The sequence below is a fragment of the Zea mays genome, chromosome 1 (genome assembly GCF_902167145.1).
Source record: "Zea mays cultivar B73 chromosome 1, Zm-B73-REFERENCE-NAM-5.0, whole genome shotgun sequence".
NCBI classification, from domain to species: domain Eukaryota; kingdom Viridiplantae; phylum Streptophyta; class Magnoliopsida; order Poales; family Poaceae; genus Zea; species Zea mays.
Genome location: NC_050096.1, coordinates 285,784,435 through 285,802,311, shown reverse-complemented (window position 1 = coordinate 285,802,311; position 17,877 = coordinate 285,784,435). Strand labels below are relative to the sequence as shown.

General features: G+C 47.4%; 1 pseudogene; it reads left to right on the top strand.

Annotated features, from left to right (window-relative positions):
• Positions 1-15,853: 15,853 nt before the first annotated feature.
• Positions 15,854-15,952, top strand: LOC111590644 (uncharacterized; annotated as a pseudogene).
• The last annotated feature ends 1,925 nt before the right edge of the window (positions 15,953-17,877 follow it).

Genomic DNA, 17,877 nt, shown 5'->3' with positions numbered 1-17,877 from the left:
AAAGCACTTCGCTGATGAAGTAGACTGGCCTCTGGACGAGCAGTGCATGCCCTTCTTCTCGTCTCTCGACTACGATCGCGGCGCTGACCACCTGAGTGGTCACGACTACGTAGATCAAGAGGGCTTCTCCTGCAGCGGGGGGCACCAGGATGGGCGCGTTTGTGTAACACCCCTGGTGTTACGATAACTAAAACCTTGTCATGTCATCATCTGCACTTGCATTAACTGCTTGATACACCTAGAATGCATTCACTAGGTCAAAAATTTTCAATGAATGTGGTGTTGTGTATAAGAGTATAGGGCTCAGAATAGGAACTTTGCTTAAGACATGGGAAGAGAAGTCGTCTCTTGAGCAAGTAGTAAGCTGGCTTAGAATTTAAAGTATTAAAGGCAAGTCCTAGAGTCTATAGCAACCTTGTTTTCAAAGTTAGATCAAGTGGAAGAAATACTTGGGCCGAAGGATTGACCTCAAAACCCTAAGTGAGATTTGAAAACCTTCCTTGTGATTTGTGGATAAGCAAAGCAACTCCTAAACCAAGGACATTTTGGACATGAGTTTCATGTACTAGAGTTGGATTGAGATTAAGGAGTCACTTGTCTTTTAGGAGTATGAATTGAGTTGGTAAATCACTAGATGAGAACAAGTCACATTTGAAACCCTAAACTAGCCCAAAAGTGGAATTCAAAATCTAGAAAGAATTTGACAATAGTCCATGTATCAAAGTTGTAGAGCTTGGAAAAGTGGATATATTTCTTATTTGGAGATTCCTAAGTTGTGTGGAAGAATTTGGAGTTAAGTACAAAAATTCAGTTTTGGGTTCATTTTGGAATTGCTGAAAATAATATAAACTAGACAACTTTGGACCCTTGTAACTTCTGATCTAAAACCATTTTGAAGATGATCATTATAACAAAGTCATAGAGCTACATGAGAAGTATAAGTTTGGTTAAGTCACCTAGCCCTAACACTCTATGGAACTTGGAGAAAAACTAGTCCAAAGTAGAGCTGTCAGAAATTGTAGATTTCAGACTTAGTGAAATTCAGATTCTGAATTTCAGCAATTGGAGCAAACTTTGGGCTACTGTAGTTTGGAATCCAAGAGGTTTTGATTAATGGTTACTATATCAAACTTGTAGAGGAACTATAGGAGTATAAACTTTATTAAGCAACTTGCCCCTATAAACATTTGGAACCCAGGAAAAAGAATGGTTCCAAGTGGTGCTGCTGTATTTCTGAATTTTCAGATTGGAAACAGTAACTGAAACTGAATTTCAGTGTTTGATAGCAGTTTTAGGAGCTTGTTTGTGACTAATCCCTAAGGATTTGGGCTGAGAGGTCCATAAAGGGATTGAATACCATATGTTGGGGAACAACTTTCTTCAAGTGTGTTTGGAATAATCCTATACAAAAAGTGAATAAAAACTTTGCCAAAGTTGGATTATCAGATTGTTGTTGACTTATTTTATTCAGAACTGAAAGTCTGAAATCAGCATTTTTAGTGCAGTTTTGGAGCTGGTTTGTGGCTGTTCTATAATGTTTTGTGCTTGGGTGTTTATAGAGAAGTTGAAGCCTATATGATAGTGAACGAATCTACTAAAGTGTCTTTGACTTGATTCCACACAGAAAATGGAGAAAAACTTGTTCAAAGTTGGACTGGCAGACATTGTTTCAACTGAACTTAGTTCAGTTTTGAGAACTGAATTTGCTGCACGATGCCTGGTTTAGAGCTCATTTGTGATTAATGCAAGTGGTTTTGGACTAAAGTTGCTATAGCTAAGTTGGAGACTACAGTATAGTAAACAAGTTTTCTAGAGTGAGATGGACTTGGTGCTACACAAAAAGTGGAGTAACAGGCTCCTAAAAATGGATTGTCAGTGTGTTAGTGGCTGGATTATGTTCAAAACTGAAAACCTGAAATTTTGTAAATGGAGCAAAGTTTGGAGCCCTTTAGTGACCAGATCATGTGGTTTTGGACTAAGGATCCTATAGCAAAATGGAAGACCATATCAAGGAAAACAAATTTGACGCAAAGAGTTGGCTTGCTACTGTGGATAATTTAGAGAAAAGTAAGTGCCAAAACCCTCTGTCAGGCTTAGTGGTTTACTGTTTCAGACTCCAGAAACTGGGTTTTTGTGAGTTTTGCTCTACTTCGGGATGCTGTAACTCTTCCTCTGTGGGTCTTTAGTCTAGAAGTGTTATACCATGTTGGAAGACCTATATGTAAGGAACAAGTTTTATTAACCAAGTTTACCTTGCAGCCATATGGAATTGTGAGATAACAGGGCTCCAACAGGGAGGCCTGGAACTGGAATGGAGCAGTGAGCAGTGGAGTATTTAATTATTTTATTTGGTGTCAGCAATAGGGGACAAAAGGGGATACTTGTGGTAGTGTTTGTGATATGTATGAAGTGTATAACTGAAGGCTGGAGACCCCATTATCTGCTGGACAGTATATCACATTGTGGACCTATTAGAACTTATCCACAAGGGATATTTGTGTGCTAGCTGACCAGATTCAGTGCTTTAGATATTTTTGTGTTCCTGTGTTGTGCTGGTACCTGAGGGCCACGTTTTCAGTTCATGCAGTGTTGGCACCTGGGGAGATATCTCTCTATTGCATGTTGGACAAGTGCAGGGACACCTTGCCCCATATTCAGCTATTTATAGGGCTTGGTTCAGAACAGATTTCCCTCCCTGCCTTAAGCTCCAGCCATAGTCCACTATGTGGGCGTGGGGATCCTGGGGTTTTGCTGATGTTAACCTTCCCCACAGCTACCTAGTTTGCTTCAGCCAGCGAGTGCATCATGTGACCATGGTGACCATGCAACCCGAGTGCTCTTCTCACCGTGGCTAGGTAATTTCAAGGTTTCCTTAGCCAAGCTATACATGTTTTGTGCTCTACATAAGATAGAGAAGCTCATATGATGGTGAACAAATCTCCTTAAGATAGTTTTGTTGCATGTTATATGAAAATTGGAGTAAAAGTGGGTCTACATTAGGGTTATCAGATTTCAGACTTAGTGCAAATTCAGAGTCTGAATTTGTATGTTTTGGTGCAGCTTTGGAGCTCTTTGCTGCTCTATCCATAAATTTATAGCTTATGACCACTATAACAAAGTTGTAGATCTGTTGTTGGAGTACAAGTTTGATTAAGCGATCTGATCCAAAAACTATATAGAACTGAGAGTAAAGCTTGCTCAAAAGTGGATCATCAACTTCTGGGTTTCAGACTTAGCTAATTGGCTAATTCTGAATTTCAGTAAACTTTAGCCATGTTTGTACCTTTGTAGTGGCTAACCTGTAGGGAATTAAATTAGGTCTCTTATAGCAAAGCAATAGAGCTATAATAGAAGACCAGGTTTGGTTGAAGGCCATACCCTAGAAGCTATTTGGAATTGGAGAAAAGGGTTGGCTAAAGTTGGACCGTCAGACTGTACATAACTGAATTTTGTTATTCAGTTCTGAGAACTGAATTACAGCAGGATGCCTAGTTTGGAATTCATTTGTGACTGATTCGTGGGGTTTTGGATTAAAGTTTCCATAGCAAATCTAGAGACCATAGTAAAGAGAGTAAGTTTTGTAAAGTGAGGTGGACTTGGTTCCACATAAATTTGGAAATAAAAGTGGCCAAAAGGTGGACTGTCAGATGTTAGGATTCAGACTTAGAATAATATTTAAGTCTGAATTTGTGTGTTTTTATTCAGTTTTGGGTCCTTGTGGTAATTAATCCAAGAAAAATTGGGGTAAGAATGCTATAGCAAAGTGAAAGACCATGTAAAGGAGAGCAAGTCTCATGCAAAGCGTTGGCTTGCTATTGTGCAGAATTTGGAGAAAAAGGAGTGACAAAACTCTCTGTCAGACCTAGTAATGTGCTGTTTCAGATTGGGAAAATGGATTTTCCATGTGTTTACTCAACTTTAATGCAGCCTAACGCTTGGTATGTATGGTTATAAGCTAAAGACCATATAGAAGAGATTTGTAGCTGTGTTGGGTGAACAAGTTTCTTATAGAGAAATAAGTTTGGTGCTGTCTGTAAGCCATTTGCTCAGAAATCCTTGTAGAGTCCCTAATTGGAATAATAAGAAGAACATAATCACATGTGGATTAGAAATTTTGGAAAAAAAAGAACAAGTTTAACAAGTGAAACCTGATCTTTGGATAAAGAAGCAAAAGTGCCTAGTGGGATCTAGATTTTTGGCGTAGTTTGAAGATTGTTCTAATCCTCTAGAAGTTCAAGTTGTAGGATTCAAATCAGAAAAGTAAGTCCTTACTTAAGGCAAGCATAGAGTTCTTGGTTATGGACGCAGAGTTCCCTAGTATGGTTTGAGAGCTTAGTGATGATATTAGAATATTTAGCTCCCCTGTTGTTTGGTTAGTTTTGTGTGCACCTTTAGTAAGGTGTAGTTTGTACTGCTTTAAAGTATCTTCTTTGTAGTTGCACAAGTATATGCATTCATGTTCATATCATTACATGTAGAATTCCCAGAAGAAGAAGAAGATGAAATTCAAGAAGTGGTTTCTGAAGAGGAGTCTGCTTCAGTGACTGCTCATCAAGTGATGGGAGCCATCTAACTGGGGTTTAATAGAGGGATCTAGAACTCCGTCTTTGCAACGAAGGCAAGCCCCGGTGCATGCAACCCCTTCCTTGTGTTTTAAATACTTTTCGCACACTTAAGTCTAGTGAAATGTGCATTAGGTTTATAGGAGTTGCTTGAAACCCTTTGATGCATTGCCTTCCTTGATATCCATAACTTTATAGATACTTCTGGTGAAGTATCAAAATTTGATTTACAAAAATGCTTAGCCCTGCTTAGATCTTGTGGATAGAGGTTGTCTTTTGCAATACTGCCTAGCTCAGAGGTTATCCTGAGGAAAGATGGCTTCTACCTGCAAGAATACTTTCATTGAGAGCATGGTGGGATCTTACTGCAAAGCTCCCTGTGATGCTCTTTTCATCCTAAGGAACAGAAAAAATCCTAAGGATGGAAGTACTTAAATCGAGACTTGGGTTAGGAACAGGTGATGTTCTACCCAGGTTGATTAAGGATTGGATGCGTATGTAGGCCTGCTAGCGCAAGGACTATCTTAGCTAGCCGCATACCCTGGAAATGGGACAGGGTAAGCTTTGCCTCGGGCAGACTAAGGCCAGAATAAGATAACACGAAATGGGCGTGGAGCGGTGGCGAGAGTAGCGTGTACCCTCCGTGGCAAGAGGCTGGACGGTGGTGTATCTGTGCTCTCGGTTTGCGTGAACCTGATCTGGTCTTAAGAACCCTGGGGTCGAGTTGACATATGCAAGGATTAAGTGCTACATATGTTGTGTGGTTAGAGATCCTCAGCTGAGTAAATCGATTCGGATCGCCGTTATATCCCCGGAGAGTGGAGACTTGATCACTGACCTACAACCTAAGTCAGGATGTGAACTTCATGAATAAAAATGATGTTGTATTGATGAGATGATGAAATTAGACTAGAGGCAAACATAGTCTATTAATATTTAATCTGGCGTTAAAATGTTGAAAGTAAGGACTCACTTTAGTAAGCTATTTCTGCAAAAGTATCTAAGTTGATTCTTGCTAAAGCCTCTCCTTGATTCCTATTTATCCAGCATACCCTTGAGAGTCTTTTTCTTAGTCGGGTGAGACTTGCTGAGTAATTCCATACTCAGGGTTTTATTCCCTGTTATTTTTCAGGTCATAGCTTTGTGCTGCTGATGATGGTGTTAAGTGCCGGTGGGCTCGGCCTTCTTATTAGTCTAAGTAACCCTTCTATACTTCTTACTGAGGATGGTCACTTGAGCTAGCATATATTTCAAATTTATACTTTTGTAATCACTTCGATAAAATAATGTAAAATTTTTGTAACCTGTAAAATTTGGTAATAAGGTTTCCGCTGCAAAAATGTGATGTGTGTGATTTGTGTTACTTAATCCCGCGGTTCTGGTTGTAAGTGGTTTATCCGATGTCCTTGGGGCAATCAGACGGATCCTGTTAAGTTATCTGGTGCACATGCATGTCGTCTGAGGTCTTTGACGAGGACAAGTGCATGTGGGCCCAATAACTTGGGAGGTTCTGCCACAGTTTGTAAGGAGCACCTTAAGGTTTCCGAGGGCTTCCTCAGCCTCGGGGGTCCAAGTGAAGCGCTCGGCCTTCCTTAAGAGGCGGTACAGAGGCAAGCCTTTCTCGCCAAGGCGTGAGATGAAGCGACTCAGAGCCACAAGGCATCCCATGACCCTCTGTACTCCTTTCAAATCCTTGATCGATCCCATGTTGGTGATGGCCGTGATTTTCTCCGGATTGGCCTCGATGCCCCGCTCGGAGACGATGAATCCAAGGAGTATGCCTCGGGGGACTCTGAAGACACACTTCTCGGGATTGAGTTTCACGCCTTTCGCTCTCAGACACTTGAATGTCGTTTCAAGGTCGGAGAGGAGGTCGAAGGCCCTCTTCGTCTTGACAACGATGTCATCGACGTAAGCCTCGACCGTTCTGCCGATGTGTTCTCCGAACATGTGGTTCATGCACCTCTGGTAGGTGGCGCCTGCATTCCTCAAACCAAATGGCATTGTAGTATAACAGTACATGCCAAAAGGTGTGATAAAAGAAGTCGCGAGCTGGTCAGACTCTTTCATCTTGATTTGGTGATAGCCTGAGTAGGCATCGAGGAATGACAGGGTTTCGCATCCAGCAGTGGAGTCCACAATTTGATCGATGCGAGGTAGAGGGTATGGAACCTTCGGACATGCATTGTTTAGACCAGTGTAGTCTACACACATCCTCCATTTCCCATCCTTCTTCCTTACAAGAACAGGGTTAGCTAACCATTCGGGATGGAATACCTCTTTGATGAACCCTGCCGTGAGTAGCTTGTGGATCTCCTCGCCTATGGCCCTGCGCTTTTCTTCATCAAAACGGCGCAGGGTTTGCTTCACGGGTCGGGCTCCAGCTCTGATGTCCAGTGAGTGCTCGGCGACATCCCTCGGTATGCTGGGCATGTCCGAGGCACTCCACGCAAAGACTTCGGCGTTTGCGCGAAGAAAGTCGACGAGCACTGCTTCCTATTTGGGGTCGAGCTCAGAGCCGATCCGGACTTTCTTGCTGGCGTTGTTGCTGGGGTCGAGAGTGACGGACTTGACCGTCTCGACTGGCTCGAAGTTGCCGGTGTGCCGCTTCACGTCGGGTGCCTCCTTGGAGAGGCGTTCCAGGTCGGCGATGAGGGCCTCAGACTCGGTGAGGGCCTCAGCGTACTCCACGCACTCCACGTCGCATTCGTACGCGTGGCGGTAACATGGATCCGACGGTGATGATCTCGTTCGGGCCCGACATCTTGAGCTTGAGGTAGGTGTAGTTGGGGACGACCATGAACTTGGCGTAGCATGACCTTCCCAACACCGCATGGTAGGTTCCTCGGAACTCGACGACCTCGAAGGTGAGAGCTTCCTTTCAGAAGTTGGAGGGAGTTCTGAAGCAGACGGGTAAGTCGATCCGTCCGAGGGGGAGGATACACTTTCCAGGCGCGATCCCGTGAAAGGGTGCCGCACCGGCCCGGACCTCGGACCGATCAACCCCTAAGAGTTCCAGGGTCTCGGCGTAGATGATGTTAAGGCTGCTGCCTCCGTCCATGAGGACTTTGGAGAGCCTAACGTTGCCGATGATCAGATCGATGACGAGCGGGTACCTCCCTGGGCTTGGCACGAAGTCGGGGTGGTCGCCTCGGTCGAAGGTGATAGGCTTGTCGGACCAGTCTAGGTAGACTGGCGCTGCCACCTTCACCAAGCAGACCTCTCGGCGCTCCTGCTTGCGGTGTCGAGCCGACGCGTTCGCCGTCTGCCTGTCGTAGATCATGAAGCAGTTGTGGACCTCTGGGAACTCCTCTTCCTTGCCACCCTCCTTCTTGTCGCTGTCATGGCCCTTGCCATCTTCCGCCGGGGCTCGGTCTTATGGAAGTAGCATCGGAGCATGACACATTCTTCTAGGGTATGCTTGACGGGCCCCTGGTGATAGGGGCACGACTCCTTGAGCATCTTGTCGAACGCGCCGGCCCCTCCAGGAGCTTTCCGAGGGTTCCTGTGTTCGGCCGCAGCGACGAGATTCGCGTCAGCGGTGTCACGCTTTGCTTGCGATTGTTCTTGGCCTTTTTCTTCATGCCCCGCGGGGCGGACGCCTCGGGGGCGTCTTTCTTCGGCTCTCCCTGAGGCCGCTTGTCTTTTCGGAAGATGGCTTCGACCGCCTCTTGACCCGAGGCGAACTTGGTGGCGACGTCCATCAGTTCGCTCGTATGGGTGGGAGTCTTGCGCCCCAGTTTGCTCACTAGGTCTCGGCAAGTGGTGCCGGCAAGGAAAGCCCCGATGACATCCGAGTCGGTAACGTTGGGCAGCTCGGTGCGCTGCTTCGAAAACCGCCGGATGTACTCTCGGAGGGACTCCCCTGGCTGCTGGCGGCAGCTTCGGAGATCCCACGAGTTCCTAGGGCGCACGTATGTGGCTTGGAAGTTCCCCGCGAAAGCCTTGACCAGATCGTCCTAGTCGGAGATCTGCGCAGGAGGCAGATGCTCCAGCCAGGCTCGGGCGACGTCGGAGAGGAAAAGGGGTAGATTACGGATGATGAGGTTGTCATCATCCGCCCCTCCCATCTGGCATGCCAGTCGGTTGTCCGCGAGTCACAGCTCCGGCCTCGTCTCCCCCGAGTACTTGGTGATGGTAGTCGGGGCTCGGAAATGGGCAGGGAACGGCGCTCGTCGTATGGCCCGGCTGAAGACTCGCGGACCAGGTGGTTCGGGTGAGGGGCTGCGATCCTCCTCGCTGTCGCAGTGTCCCCCACGCCTGGGATGGTAGCCTCGGCGCACCTTCTTGTCGAGGCGGGTTCGACGGTCGAGATGGTGGTGCTCGTTGTCGAGGCGATCTCGAGCGGCAGGCGCCTCGTCCCGCGTGCGCTCGGGATGGACCGAGGCTTCCCGCATGCGTCGGGAGGACACTGCGTGATGCTCCGAGGGGTCAGCTCGCCTACGGGAGGTGGAGCTCTCGGCTCGTCGAACTGCGGTGCCTTCCAGGAGATCCTTGAGTTCGCCCTGGATGCGCCGTCCCTCGGTGGTGGATGGCTCCAGCATGGCTCGAAGTAGCATCGCCGCTGCAGCTATGTCCTGGCCGGACCCGCTGACGGCCGGGGGCAGTGCTGCCCTGGCATTATCGACGATGCGGCGCTGGATGTCCCGGGCCCGATGAGAGGCTTCTCCGGCGAGTGCTCGGCCTACCCACTCCTGTTCAATGTTCTGTCGGAGCTACACAAGCCGGCCGGCTTCCCCGTCGACCTGAGCCTGCATCTCATGGATTTGCTTGAGTTGTATGTCCCGACCCCCCGCAGGGACTGGGACCACAGCTAGCTCCCACGGGATGTCAACGCGAGATGCGGGCCTAGGGGGATCGTCAACCTCCGGCATACCGAGGTGGTTGCCTTCGTTGTGATTTCCCTGATCGATGTGGAAACAGTCGCGACTTGGGCCGTAACCCTCGTTGTCAAGGCTGTGGCCATCGTCAGAACAACCAGAGAGGCAGTGGTCACATGCGATCATGAAGTCCCTCATGGCACCGGGGTCATTGAGGCCAGAGAATTCCCAACCGAAGTCGGGGTCGTCCTCTTCCTCGGAACCTGCCGGCCCAAAGGTTGAGATAGCTGTCAGTCGGTCCCAGGTCGACCACATATGGTAACCCGGAACGTTTGGATATGCCTTTACGAAGGCGCTCACCGTAGCGAGGTCGCTAGGTGGGTCGAAGCTGAATCGAAAGGGTACGGGATGGAAAACGGATGGTACCTCTCGGTCGATGGACGGTGGTGAAGTCGCGTCGGGGGCGGAGCACACCGTCATCTCAGGTACGAGGGTAACGCCCAGCAGATCCTTTGCGAGGGTGTTGGCGTCATCAGTCCGCTTGGGGTTGACACGTTGCGGGGAAGTGACACCCCCCGTCGTCTCAGGTGTGAGGACAATGCCTGACATGTCCCCAGGGAGTGCCGACGTCGTCGACTCGCTCTGGTGCGACAGCCGACAAGGTGCCGCCTCCTGCGTGGCCATGGTTGCCCCGTCTCCGCCTCCTCAGGCGAGGAGGGTGGCGGGGACGACCAGAGTGCTCCTCTTCTGCCACGGGGAGATGCTATCGCCGAGCTCCCCGCCTCCGGGCGAGTTGAAGACCATCGCTGTCGTCGCGCCGTGAGGGGAGGAGTACCATGTCGTAGCTGCCATCGAGGGACATGAACTCGAGACTCACGAAGCGGAGCACCGTCTCGGGCTGAAGAGGTTGCTAAAGACTCCCCATCTGGAACTCAACGGGAAGGTGTTCGTCAAGACGCAGCAGGCCCCTACCTGGCGCGCCAACTGTCGGCGTTTCGAACCCGGGGGGTCCCTGGACCGACGAGTGAAATCGCTGCGTGCCCCTACCCAGATGGGTTGGCGCGGGATGGAACATAAGAGGTGGGGGAAGCCTTGTATTATCTTGCACCAGGGGTGCCGCTCGTAGTAGGGGTTACAAGCGTGTCGCGTGAGGGAGAGTGAGGCAGAGAGTGGGAGCCTGTTCGTCCGCTCCTTCCCTCGCGTGAACCCTCCTCCAGGATGGGCCTAGACCTCCCTTTTATAGACGTAAGGAGAGGGTCCAGACGTACAATGGGGGGTGTAGCTATGCACTAACGTGTCCGGCAGAGAGATGCCCTAGCTGCGTGTACATGCCATCGTGGCTGTCGGGGGAGAGCTTGAGCCCTGTACGCGTGGTAGCGTGGCCGTCGGAGAAGCGCCTGAGCCCTATAGGAGCACAACTGGCAGTGCGGCAAGGATCCTGCTGACGTCTCCTTGCTGTCGTAAGGGGCTGAGAGCCACCGGCGTCATGGTTGCACGCGCGACACCATCATTACCCGTTGCCGGGGTAAGCCAGATGGGACACCGATCTTGTTCCTTGTAGCCTGAGCTGGCTAGGGATAGGGTAATGATGTATCCCCCTGTTGGCGCGGTCGGTCTGAGCCCAAGGTCGGGCGAGGCGGAGACTTCTCTTGAGGCCGAGGCCGGGGTCGGGTGAGGACGCGATTCCTCCTGAGACCGAGGTCGAGGCCGAGTCCGGGGGTCGGGCGAGGCAGAGACCTCCTCCCGAGGCCAGAGCCTGAGGTCGAGGCCGAGTCCGGGGGTCAGGCGAGGCGGAGACCTCCTCCTGAGGTCGGAGCCTGAGGTCGGGCGAGGCGGAGCTTCCTGTTGCGCCCGAGGCCGAACTCGGTGGTTGATCATGACTTGTTGTCAGTCTTCGCCTTGGTGGTTGGCACGGCAGTCGGAGTGGGGCGAGCGGCGCTGTTTTCCTGTCATATCGGATAGTAAAAGAGAGGGGCGAAGTGACTGCGGTCACTTCGGCCTGGCCGACTGAGGCGCGTGTGTCAGGATGCGGCGTCAGGCGTCCCCTGCATTAAATGCGCCTACGAAGCGGTCGGTTGGTGAGGCGGTCTGGCCAAGGTTGCTTCACAACAAAGCCTGCCCGAGCCGGGCTTCGGGAGAGCCGAGGAGGTGCCCGCTGCCTGAGGAGGTCCTCGGGCGAGGCGTGAACTTGTCTGGGACTACTGCTCCAGCCCGAGGCTGGGCTTGGGTGAGGTCGCGTCCCTTGGGTAGACAAAGCCTTGACTTGAACCGCGCCTGTCAGTTGGTCTGAGGGTGTTTACCAGCCGTGATTAGGAGTGTTGGGGGTACCCCTAATTATGGTACCCGACAGTTAGTGATGACGACGAACTTGGACGATGGCAACGACTTTCCAACGTCGCAAATAGAGGGCACACATGAACAACGAGCTCGGTGAGACTTTTTTGCATTGCGAACAGAGGGCGCACATCTAGCTGGCAGCAAGGAACAAGCAATGCAAAAAGAAGCGAGCAGGGGATGTGGTTCGATTGTTGTGGTGGAAGAAGGTCATGATCCTGCAATTTATAGAGCAGAGAGAGGCGAGAGCGTCGGGGAAAGAGACCGCTGCTGCAATTAATGATGTGCAAGAAAAGAAACAAGTCTATCAATCGGGGAAACAAATATGAGGAAGATGAAAGGAATTCATGTCAATCGGGAAACAAATATGAGGAAGATGAAAGGAATTCATATCAATCAGGGAAACAAATATATGAGGAAGATGAAAGGAATTCACGACAAGGGAAGGAGATCGGAAAAGGGGAAACAAACTTGGCGGCTGCTACATTCCCTACGGACGTTGGCTACAAGCATTGGCTACAGCCTAGATGCTACATTCCCTTTGGCCGACTCGTGCTTAGTTGTGTGTGATCACAACAACACTGGCCGAGTCGAGAGAGCAAATCATGGAGGAAAATCTGCATCTCCTGTGAGCTATGGTGTGCCATAGTTATGTCATCTAGGCTGCTGGCCACAAGTTTGTTGTAATGGGCCACAAGGCCATGAGTTTTTTTCGAGTTAGTTCATCAGTCACCAAAAGTTCGAGAGTGAACAGTCCTTAAATTGACTCAAACTGACTCGTTTCTTTTCTGACGGTGGACATAAACTCGAAAAAAAATAAGTCACCCTGCGTTGCCAAAGTTCTGACAGTGCACCTTGCGTTGCCAAAGCTCTGACGGTGCACATAAACTTGAAAAAATCAGGAAAAATCATTATGACATTAGCCTATTTTTGGGAGATAAATAGGGAAACAACGTTAGGCCTTTCATCAGCCACCAAATACTCTGTAAGCAACATAAACAAATACAACAACACAGGTCTTCCATCGTTCACCAAGAACTTTGAAAGTAACATAAACACAAATATGATATTTAGATCAGATAGAGGTAGATTAAGCAACCCTCCCTTCCACCAACAAATGGCACTCATCTCAGTGACTAATGAATACATAATGCAAACTAAAATTGAATACATCAAAACAGAGAAATATAGGATAGAGAAACGTAGGGTATAAATCGTATAACGGGGAAATGAAAAGTAAATATGTAAGAAATCAGATACAGTTAAAATTATAGAATTTGACTGTATTGTTCAGTTTCTTGTGCTTGTGCTAGGGGTGGTAGAGCGTGGCATACTGTGTCTGCGTGGCATCCTATGTCTGTGTTGAGTTGTATGTGCTTGACCATATTGTTCAGTTTGTTGTAATGGGCCAAAAAGGCTCCCTCCCTAGATTGGACCGCCTCCTAGAATACCGCTCGGCAGCTCTGCCAACCTAAAAACAAAGCACAAAATAGAGAAAGGGTTTTGCGAGTCAATTCAACACTTATTTACTTCTGAATAGAGAACAATGGAGAATGACATCAGCTTACATTGTAACTAATTCAGGCTTTTGCAAATGCTCTTGTGCACATTCATCCAAGCCACCTAGGGCACTTGGACTCTGCTAATTCCATAATGGAGAAGGATAAGATCATTGAGATAATAGGACTCCAGAACTTGGCCAAGTCATTATCTGGACAACATTCTCGTGAGTTTTCAGCATAAGCATGTATATGTAGTGCTTCAGTATAAGCATGGAACAAACAAGCACAACAAGGTCATTAGAACGTCCTGAGGATTTTTCAGTTATTCATAGTAAGTACACAAATCTTTGACTTGCTATCTATGACCTCTGGTAGATGCTAAATGCTGCATTAAGTATCAGGTACAACACTTTAAAATTATAGCTTTGCAATATTAAGGTATGGTGGAAGACTCCATGTCACATTACAAAGGCCAAAGAAAACTACAGATCAGTTACTGGGTTGTTGTAAACATGCAAGTCTGACTGGGTTGTGAGTTTGATTTCAAAGTTTCAAGTTTGACAGTGATTAAAATCAGGCAAGTGCTATCAGCAACAAACAATATATGCTTCATGTTGAGATAGAGTCGGAGTTGATCTGCTTCTGTAAAGTTTATCTGCTATAGACGTAACAGACCTTGAACAAAACTCAATTGTATGATGGCAGGTTTTCCATAAACTTTATCCAACTCTAGTACGGATAATTATATCACATAAATCACATAAACTCCATTGTATGATGGCAGGTTTTTCATAAGCTTTATCCAACTCTAGTATGGATGATTATATCATATATATAAATAACATACGATACAATCAAACCACGAGTTGCATATTAAGGCCCATACCAAAACATCTACTTTATCGCAGAAACATGTGGAATGAACAATCAAACTAATGCTTACCTTTGCAATCTTCACAAGTTGGTCATGGTTGTCATGGCCATAAAAGAATGGTTCCTTGCGAAATATCTGCAGCCATCAGTCAGCAAACATATATAGGTAAAAAACACTAAAGCACTGACCCCTTGGATCTCACTAGGGAAGGGGGTGGATTTAGGGATGGAATGGATCGCGTAAGGAATGGAGGGCACCGATCTCGCCCTCGAAGATGGAAGGGAATCTCCGAGGGACACGATGCAGATGCCATCCATCTCGCCAGGGAAGGGGCGCCGAAGGTGGTCCTCGCCGTGTAAAGAATGGACGCGGCGCAGATGGGGGATGGCGTGTGGACGACGACATCATCAACGGAAGCAACTCCGATGGGTGAGCGGTGCCGCGGATTTTGGGATGGAATGGATCGCATAAGGAATGGAGGCGCCGATGGAATGGATTGCCGTTCACTTTCCTCTCGGCCTTGAAGATGGAAGGGGATCTCCGAGGGACACAGCGCAGATGCCGTCCATCTCGCCAGGGAAGGGGGCGCCGATGGTGGAGCGCTGGGAGGAGGGTGGGCGCTTTGTGGTCGCAACTCCCGTTGATGGGGCACGACGGCTGACGGGGATTGTGGGGGCATTGACGGGGCTCGAATTGTTCGCAACTGGGAGGGTGAGGAGGGCGCAATGGGGAGCGGAGCAGACCGGGGGGCAGAATCGTGCACTGTGGATGCCTACGCTGTAGTCTTAAGAAGCAGTACGAATATGAATTGATGTGAATATAAGAGTATCCAAATAAGTTGTGCTAGTGAAGGTATAATACTCAAAATTTTGGAAAACAGAAAAATAAGGCGAGGCTAGCGGCGACGTGTTGTAGGGCGAGAGCTGGCGGCGACACGATAGAGTGCAAGGAGATGGAAGAGAAGATGACGACGTGTTGGGTTAGGACAGGTTTAGGTATTTCAAGTTAAGTTTGTCGCCCGTCGGTAAAGGCCCACGAACTTAACACAAATAAGTTCGACAGTTTGGCGCTAGCCCACGAACTTAATTGCAGACACATCCACCAAGTAGCATGCACCAAAAGTTCGACGACATGGACCTCGACCCACGAACTTAAGTTAAGTTTGTATGTACTCACGTTTTTAATGCATTTTAGTTCAACTGTTATAGGCCTCGCGCACGAACTTGATTTAAGTTCGTGGGCGCCCATATTTTTATTGAACCGTTAGCGGGGTATAATACCTTTTTTTGGAAAATAGGAATAAAGAGTATTCTCTTATTTATATGAGTGTGTGAATTACTTGTTTATCACAATTCTATACTTACAAACACCTATTTTAATAAAGTAATTAATGAAAAAAAATTAACTGTGCACCATCCTGGTGTTTTTATTTGCTGGTTCACATATTGGTAACGTAATGGGTAACCAATAACGTTAGATCATGTTTGTTTAAGTCTAACCGTAATCGATACCACACTACAAATGGATACCTCCTTATTCAAATTTGTTACCGTCGGTATTCTAGTGTGAATCGTTACCATTACCATTTATGTTACATTTCGTGAACCAAATGGCACCAATTTGCGTTTGAAATCCATAACCACACGACAGAAAGACACACAACACAATGTTTACATATAGTACCACCTTGACCTTGCTAGCTAAAAAAGGATGCTTGATCGAGCGAGCTATAAAAAAAGTCCGGACTTTTTTTTTCAACTCATACATTTCTCAACCTTTTGACTATGATAAAGTGTATTATTTGTTCTTATTAGTTTAATATCTAATATGTGAACCATATGTCCGCTAAGGGGATGCTTGGGATGGCTCCAGGTTCTAGCTCCATTGTAGAGCTGTAGTTTATAATATCAATTTAAATAGTTTTAAAAGCATTTTAATCTAAATAATAAACAAAATAACTTGTTTAAATGTCTTCTAAAGGCTTATAGCTCCAGCTACACGATTTTCTGGAGCACCTAATGACCTACTCCACCAACTTCACCAAATTTTGTGGAGCTAGAGCTGTCCCAAACAGGGCCTAAATATTGTCACTCAATTACAAAAATTCACCCCTCCAAACCGTTCTTTGAGAGGTGTGGTGCAAGTTTTAAGCGACCATTTATGTGGCACCATAGTTATTAAGAATGCAATATATGGCCTAAATCACAATTTTCAATAAAATACAAAAGGATATTTTTAATAGAACATACAATATGAACAAAAGTTTTAATTTATCGTGAGGGTAAAAATAATATGGCTACTAACAAAGGTTAAAATTTGAAAGTCAACATTTAGATTCACGTCACCACGAGACAGGCCATAACAAAAGCCATAATAAGTTTGTACTCTCTCAAAGAAAAGCTCCATAAGCAAAGGTTTTAATTGAATGCATGCATCTTGAAGACACACATGAAGTGTCATGTGGAGGCAGAAAAGCTATAGATACGAATGGATAAAACATATAAAGTAATCGATAATTCATTACATTTCAGAAAATATATTGTTGAACACCAAACTGAACGACCGGACGGTCCGCGCTAAGGATGCGGACGGTCCACGCTCACGCAGAGCCAATTAGTGTTCCGAGTTTTGTGCTACGGTTATTAGCTAAATTCACGGAATTAGCTCGGAAAATCTGTTTGTAACGGGTTCAGCCCCCTCCTCTATAAATATAGAGGATTACGACCGATTAAGCATCAATCAATCGAACCTTCAATCAATATAATTTACATTTTATCTTAGGAATAGTTCTAGTCTAGTTTTAGTTTAGTCTTTCAATCCCCAAATTCTCCGCTTCTCTTCGACTCTACGTCGATTAGAGGAGTCTAGGTCGTCCTGCCGAGCCTAGACAACACCTAGGATCTCTCCTCCCTGATGGGGTCCCTCCCGAGGGCGAGATCCAGGCGCCGCCGGCGACTTTCGCCGCCCCTGCGCACGTGCGGACCGTCCGCGCCTGTGTAGGGAGCACCGCCGCCGGTTCTCACGCAGTGATTGACGCCCAAAAAGGCACCAACACACTTTTTGGCCACTCCGCTGATGAACGATTTCATATAGACCTATCAAGATCGGTCCTCAATGGCCGGTTCAAAGGACAACTCTGAAGTTTCTACCAGCAATATTATCAAGCTGACATGGGAAACCTTGCCGGCTGAAGAACAGCTCCTGTTCGAGGAGCGCCAGGAACAACTGATCCACGAAGCAAAGACAAAATTCCTAGCTGACTTCAAGGTGGACAGGAACAACAAAGTCGTTTGGCAACGGGTGACAGATCTGGCTTCGCCCCGACCTACTACGAATATCCCCGATGTAAGTGACACCATTAAGCTCTAATCTCTTAATGCTTACATAGACGAACAACGAGAGCAAATGTAACATATCGTAGGGGATATACAAAATAATTATAAAAGGCTAATGCGTGCATTTGATAAGTCTACTATTGCAAATTTTCCTTCGCACGTGGTTAAACTGGGGGAAAACACAAGTAATTCATCGGCTACAGGTTGTCACGACCAGTCACAACCCTTTTATGGGATGCCGATAGACATGTACCCTGGGCAACAACAGCCTCCCACGCGCATCGGCGATAAATTTACCGATCTGCGCATGTCCGAACCGTCCGCACGTGAGCGCGGACCGTCCGGGCCAGCGACGGCCGGTCCCATTTTTAGAAGCGAATTACCGAGGCCTGCACCCAAGCCGCCACATAACGTGCAAACCCTAGATAATCCATTCGGACCGTCTGCGTA